Genomic DNA, 8,428 nt, shown 5'->3' with positions numbered 1-8,428 from the left:
AAGTTTAGGGGCAAAACTGTAATTTTTCCAAAATATGATTTTGGGTCAATTTGAATAATGTGAGTCCTAATTAGACTACATTTTAAATGATAGAGCAAGGAAAATTGAAATTCGGGCTAAAATGGAAAAATACCAAGTTGTGGACGAAATGGTAAAAGTAGCCATTTTCGCATACGAGGTAAGTTCATGTGTAAATAATGTTGCATAATTGTTATTTTTAAGTTAATGATGTTAATTATATGATATGCTGATTTTTAATCGTGAAATATTATGCTTTGTGGTTAATGTTGAGTAATATGCGAATTATGTTTACTACTTGATAAATATGAATTGCTACCGAGTATCGGTTTCAATATTCTGTGAAAGACGGAAAAGATGTGAGATCGAGAAAAAAAGCCCGTTTGAACCTTAGGAATAGATTAGGATACAAGTAACATGTCATAGGATGTTTGGGCATCCGAACTCGTTGAGTTGAGTCCGAGTTCACTTATGGATGCGAATGTCCGAACTCGTTGAGTTGAGTCTGAGTTCGAGAGATGTAACTAGGCATCCGAGCTCGTTAAGTTGAGTCCAAGTTCACTTATGGATGCGAACGCCTGAGCTCCTTGAGTTGAGTCCGAGTTCACTTATGGGCGGGTTACATGGTAGCTTGGCTACATATGTAGCACTTATGTGCAAACTTTCCATGTATCCGAATTATATTCCGATGTGTTCAACGGGTAAAGTTCTACTGAAATGGAGGAATACTCAAGATGAAAGGGACGTATTGGTAAGTGTTGTGAAATGGGTACTTTGAACAGGTATGTACTTAACCCTCGGGTTGAAAAATCGATATAACAACAATATGGTAAGATGATAAATGAAAATGTGATATGAATGTCTTAGTGATGATTATGCAAATGATGTTTTATGTTTGCTTATATGGTTATGTTACTTGCTATTTGCATGTGAAATTATTAAGCATTTATCCTTACTCCCTCCTTTTCATTCCTTGTAGTTTTGACAAGCCAGCTCGGAAATCGGGAACGGTCGGAGGCTCGCTCACACTATCCGTATACCATCTTGGCATAATGGCTTGTATATTTTGAGTATGGCATGTATAGCATTATAATCATTTTGTATATATGGTCTTATGATATGGTTATTGAGTGGTATGGAAATGCTTGGTAATGATTAGCCATTGGAATGGCTAATCATGATCATATTTGGTGTTATGTATGTCAAATTGCTAGCTAATCCATGGAAACCATGAAATAGGTAAAATTTACCATAAAATAGATTCAGACAGCAGTAGTGACGTGAATTTGAAAAATCACTAAAAATATTAGAAATGGAATTAAATAATGAATAAGTTATGGAATCGAATCTTGATGAGTCTATTTTCATATGGAAGAAGTGAAACAGGTAAATGAGCTATATTTTGTGAGATGTTTAAATTTTTGTGAAACAGGGCCAGAGCGATTTCTTGATCCCCTATTCTAACTTTGGAAATTCACCATAAAGTTTACAAAGATAATTAGAAGTCATTCTTTATATTTACAGATTCCATATTGAGTCTAGTTTTATTAGAGACAAACGGCATAGTCATTGAATCTCTGTACAGGGAGATATCTGATTTGTAATACACAGAGGTCATAGTAGTCGAACCCTGAAACAGGGGAGACTTTAACTAATAAACTGTACTAATTGGCCCATCCAAAAATTCTATAAAAAAATTATTAAATAGATATATGAGTCTATATTTAGGGAAAATTTACGGATCTTGATTTCGAGTTTCATAACTCAATATATGATTTTTCTTGTAACTGTGACGCAAGTAGCTAGAAAGCTGTGAATGTAGAAACAAAAGATTTGAAGTTCTTATTTTGATAAATTATGTTCGGTAACTCCTCAAGCTCGACTCCGGCGACGGTTTCGGGCGCGTGGGCGTTACATAGACAATTGGGTTGGAAACCCAAATCCACCTTTTAGGTTACACCACACTCAGATGAATTTGTTTCTGTTGAGGTGAAGGTTGAAGTCCCAATTCCTCATAATAGGTTCACACCCCTAGCGAGTACTAAAATGGGCTAACCCAACAAAAGACCCATGAGAAGTTACCTTTATTTTGTAAATTCACTAGAAAGCCCCAAGGATGGGTGGCTCACCCTTTAAACTATAGTCAATAAAATAGGCCAAGCTCCACCAAGATAGGCCAACGAGTTGCCCCGACACGACCCCATACTCGTTAAAAACAGAACATAAAAAAATGTAAAGGTGGATGAAACCCTTCTTCGAACAGATAGAGAGGGAGGAGGGTACCACCAGAATTGTCACTTAGTCGACACTTTCTTTGGATGAAGCTGAAATCATAGGCAAATTTGGGAAGTTAAATCCCTCTAACGTCTAGGAAGTGGACCATTTCCCCCTTGGATATGGTGCAACAGAAAGGAGGAATCTCCACTAGGGTACGTACCTCATGGTCACTAAGCCCAACCCCATCGCCTTCCCTATCACCACCATGATCTCTCTTCCACCACTACTGCAATGGATGATACCCTCACGATGACTTTGCTTAATTCTGACCATTTTTGGGGAAATATGAAGGAAAAATAGAGGGATTTAAGAAATTACCTGGGGAACATGTTGAGAATTAACATGAGAAAAATGCGAAGGAACTCAGTTGAGGAAATAAAGAAGACTGAAATAGAAACTAGGGATTTAGAAAGATACATAGTTGTAACACTCGGGTTTGTGCAAGTGTACACAGTCATTATCAAGTAATAAGTAAGTACCGAGTTATCACCTCTACAGGGATTGTATTTGTACTAAGTCAATTAGTTTGTAAAATTATATTAACAATTTGATAAATAAAAATAGTATAATTGAGAAGTGATGATTAAAATATATTAAACTAAATGCAATGATCCCTGATGTAATTTAGCCTAACATGTAACTATATGGATGAAATAGGAATTAACACAATAAGCAACAATTATAACATAAATAAGCTAGGAAAATTACTTTAATTAAACTCAAATTATTATCAACATGCTTATCAATATTCGAAAAAACATTCCATCGCAACTCGACCTTTCATGAGTTTGGAAACCACATTAAGTCCTTTCGGAATCCTTTACTTAGTAAATACGCATTTTACTAATCCATATTTACTAAGGTCTTCTTAGTATTCGTGTGAGGTAATAGGGACGTGTTAGGTTTGAAATAGTTTAATCACACAAATCTAAAAACTATGAAGATAACAGAGCCTGGTTAGGGTTGCTATGTAACCTACAATTTAATCGGGTAAGGATCTAAATTGAGCATGCACATTTCAATTATGAGTCCATTAGCCATCGTCTGGTTAGGATCGCTCAGCTAATTCAAGTGCATTTCAATCACATATAAAGGAAATACAGAGTTGATTTTAATTGAAAACATGATCGATAGAGGCACAAACATTATAAGCATGAATAGAGGCACAAACATTATAAGCATGAATCAAATAAATATTATTCAATCAAAATAATCATCCTAGCTTAAATAAAATTAAGCTATCATTATTGTAAAAAAAACAGTAAACACATAGCAAACATTCTTGAATTAAGTTAAACAAAAGAAAGATTAAACCCAAATCAAAGTGGCTGTCACCCAAAACTCTGGCTGACGAGGGCTCCTTCATTCCTTCACTTCGCTCCTTTGCTGATGGCTCTCTGAGGTGGCTGACCAAAGGCTCTTTAAGAGGCTCTTTATGCAAAGATGATGATAGGCGTAAGGGCTAAAATAGGAGTGTCCATCTTTTTCAAATTCATCCAAGGTTGGCCGGCCATGATTTGTGGAAATGTGGCTAATTTTTGCTTGATTTAAGTGCCACAACATCATCAGGATCAGGACTTGGTCAATTGCAAATCTCCATGTAAATCTCTGATTTCTTCAACTCTTTAAGGACCTTGTGTAATTATACCAAAATTTGATTTATGAACATCCACATGCAGTTGAATTTTGGGTTGACTTGGTCCTCCATTTGGATGGTTTTGTAATCAACATAAAGCTCTCAGACCTGTCCATCAATAGTAGATAATTTAGAGGACCAAAGAATGTAATTTAACCACTTTAATTAATCAATTTACTTAATTAATTAAAACCCAATTTATTAATGAAACATATTAAAATAATTTATTAAATATAACTTTATATTTTATTATTTAATTTAATCATGCATGGCCCCACTTTATAGCTTGAAAATATAATATGCTCAAATTAATATAAAAGAAGCCATTTTCTGCATGAAAACTGTATAATAAAGCATAAAATCACATTTTAATAATTTCTATGTCCCAATTTCATATTTTCATATATTTCATTAATTTATTAAACAATTACTTGGTTTTAGCAACAAATTTAAGTAAAAAGGTGATGAATTATATAGGAAAAATCCTATATATTTTTCAGTTTAAACACCCCCAAACTTAAATCATTGCTCATCCCGAGTAATGTTCATGCATAGCTCAAGGTCTCGCTAAGGCAAAATTGCTAAAAGTGTAAGCAGCATCAATCCTTGCCCCATAATCATGTATTAATAAATTCATGCTCATAGATCTTCTTTATTAACAAGTAAATCATACGCAAACATTCTGAAAATTTTATACTAAGTTTCAAGATATGCTAACATGAATCATAGTATGTATATATGTCATAGCTATAGATAATATTCTTCATTCAACATAATTTCTCATCAATCAAGCAAAACAATCATAAGACTTATTTATGATCTTCATTTGTTGAACTTACTACTTCCTCTCCACTAATGTAGGTAACATAATCATCAACTCAATAGGTCTTTTATAAGGTTGTAATGGGGCTCAATTAGAGGTAAGGATGTAAGAGATGGGACATTTCGGTTTCAAAATCTTAACCTTTAACTTTGTCTTGGATTTTTCGAAATATAGCCTTTTTCTTTCAGTGAACCTTTGGAATACCCCCAAACTTATTTTGAACTCATGCTCATACATTTTTCTTTGTGGAAACTGACCAAACTTTTCTTTGCTCTCTTTTTTTGTTAGCATGAACATGTACATCCTTTGAAAATTTACTCAAATGTCATTTACCAAGACAACTTTAGTTAAGACAGGTGCACAAAATTAGGATTACTTCAAAAGATGGAGATATGGCTTGTAATGTAGGTTCATTGCAATAAACAGGCCTTTTAAGCTCAAAATTATAGTTTCAAGGGTCTAATATCATAAGGTGGGCTTGAAAAGGCTCAAACGATCTAAAGAATTAGTGTCTATATCATTTTAGATTTTTATGTCTCCTAGGATTTCGCCTCAAGAAAGTTACTAAGTCAATTCCAAAGATATAAACCTTCATGCATGTCTAACCTCAAAAGAAACTAAGTTTTCATGGCAAACATTACCTAAGACTAAGATCATACAATCATTCCATTCTTCATGATAACATACAATCACTCAGATAAAATCATCATTCTTGCTCGCATACAAGCTATCTCATTAACAAAGAATTTCTCTAAATAGTCATTTATTAAAACATACTCATGAAAGAAATGATTGAAACATACTTGAAAATTTTAAAGATTTTGAGCAATTATTTGCCTTACTCCCCTTTAAAAAGAAGCAATGTCCTCATTGCAAGAACAAAGTAATGAATGAAAACTAAACACGAGGTAGAGTTAAAAAGAAAGAGAGGTGAGTCATTAAGACTGCTTAAATACCAAGTCTTTCCTCAAAATCCAATCCTAGACATGTTCATTCCTATTACCACATCACTTAATCTTTTTCTTTTTAAAGAAGCATTTATTCAGGCTTGTTATGTTTTATTTTGTAGAAATTAAATCCTAGTTACTAAAGAAACAAATTCCTAAAGACCTAAAATAAATAAATAAAAAGACAAGAATCCCTCTTTTTATTTTTCTGACTCATTCCTTTTGTAACACCCCAAACTCGGCCCAGATGTTATGGCCGAATCTGGCGCATTACATTGAAGTGTTTTAGCGAAAATCGTGTTTTCATTGAAAACCCTTCTTAAAATAAAGGAAACCCTAATTAACTTAAAAAGAAACCTTTCAGTTACGAAAGCCTTGTTTAAAACATTTGAAAGAAAAAAAAACTTAGTTGCGGAAACGTAGAAAACATACTATAATTTAAGAAATCCATGTTCAACTTCTCATAATTACAATGAAAATAATAATAATAATTTAAGTAATAATAACACAATGAAAACCTTATTACAATCTGGTCTAAAACATACTTAAAAAGAAATAAAAACTTAAATGCTTAAAAAAAACAAGTCCGAATTATCTTGCTAGCCGACCACCCAGAGTCCCTCCAAACATCGAACTACTGAGCATCACCTGAAAATAAAATAAAAGAGGGGGTGAGTTTTCGCAAACTTAGTGTGTACAACCCTCGGCAAAAACAAGCATTCAAAAAAAACATCATTCATCAATCATGCAATGCAATCCCATCCAAATTATCCATCCGCTACACACCAGCTTCGTCCCCCGTCACACCATGTAGGGATATAAATATCGACCCACCCAGCCCACACACCATGGTAGCCCAGTTGCGGAACTACCTTCATTTACATATTGGGCTTGAAAAGCCGTCGGTGAATCCACGATTGTCAAGCAACCATGCGATCCTCATATACTTCCTCCGTTCCATAATTCCCACCCATATGCAACCTAAGCAGAATATCCTATGTATGCATGTTACATCCATAAAACTTACATTCTACACCTAGGGGTATTTTGGTCATTTTCGCCCTTAGGGGCATTTTGGTAATTTTCCCTTAATTACGGTTTTGACTTACCTTGGCCCGTTAACGAGTCCCGTGAGCTAAGATGAAGTCATTAAGACCACTTAAGTACCATGCTCTCCCTAGATCCAATCCTAGACATGCATATACCCGTTGCCACACTTTAACCCTTTGACTTGTCCACGATCACAATATATTAATCAAGTCTTATGTGGATATCATATACTAGACCCAAAACCCCTTACAAAGCCCAAACAATTTCACATACCTGTATCTGGACCATTAAGCTTAATCATATTCATATGGCCTATTAGGCCCAAATCACCTGTATATAGCCCATTAGGCCCAAATCACATTTATATGGCCCGTTAGGCCCAATCACATTCATATTCATGCTCACATACAAGTTCCTATCACATAGCATCAACATTCAGTTTTTGCCTATTATGGGCCCAACAGCCCATCGGGCCCATTTAGCCCATTCTGACCCATATGGCCAAATCACAACCCAAGTCCACGGAATTGCCCGTGAGCCTTAGGCAACCTATCGGTCCCTTCTTACAAGTGTTTGTGCACTCGCAAGACTACCATAGCCAAACTTTCGGCTTTTCGGCATTTCGACTTTTCGGTATTTCGGCTTTTGCCGATACATAATGTGTGTGCAGTGTATGTACACACCTGGTAAGCAAGCGTCATGCGATCTCCTTAGCCTAAACCTACAATCGATATCACTCAAAGATTAATCACACGTACTTATCGATTACTTTACCAAAAGCTGAAATCTCACCTTAACCTTACCTGAACGCCAAGCCTTTACTAGCTTTTACTTTGATCACTAAACACGTGTATTTCTCAGATCTGAAGAGCAAATCAGAAGGAATCCAAAATCGAGATCTGACACTAATTCCCTACCAAATTTGATTAGAAAGAAGTGAGGGACCGAATACTCGATACTTATCAAAAACCGATTGGGAGAGCGAACACTAACACTAGAATCGACTAGGTGGAAAGAGTAGTGGTAGCACCAAGGGTGTTCGGCTCTTAGAGATTTGAATGGCAACAATTGATTACTCAGCACCAAAGTAGAGAGGAAGAAGAATCGGCTAAAGCAAATAAAATTGAGTAGATGAGGGATAAGAATTCGGCACAAAGAAAGAAAAGAAAAAAAGGATTTTGGCTTTTTAGAGAATAGGATTTCTGGCACAAACTGAAGGGAAATTCGTCATTAGCTTTTCAACCCTCCCATTCGGCACCTATTTATAGCCCTATAGCTGAATTCTTCAAGCCCAAGTTCCCAATTCGGCTCCACTTACTCCTCACTTCTTATCTCCTCATTTTTCTCCCTGATAACCCCTTAATCATTTCCTTAATTTTCTCTTCTGAACACTCCCCTTGGAGTCTATCTTCACGCCACTTCCATCCTTCTAGAAGGCCAAAATTAAAATCTAAAATACTAAGCTAGGATTCGAACCTTGGACCCCCTTGCTAGCTACTAACGCCACCTTACAACACCTTATGTGGCGTCACTTAGCCAGTCCACCACAGGCTCTTTTTGTGTCCGATTGTTTCTTCATTTATTCAAAAGCCCACCTACTTGTCAGCCCTGATTCTTTTAATAATTAAATTATAATTTCTTCTACCCCTTAATTCAAACTCAACCTTAGCTAAGACC

Source organism: Gossypium hirsutum, chromosome A01, assembly GCF_007990345.1.
Source record: "Gossypium hirsutum isolate 1008001.06 chromosome A01, Gossypium_hirsutum_v2.1, whole genome shotgun sequence".
Classification (NCBI taxonomy): Eukaryota; Viridiplantae; Streptophyta; class Magnoliopsida; order Malvales; family Malvaceae; genus Gossypium; species Gossypium hirsutum.
Note: the sequence above shows the minus strand (reverse complement) of the source record.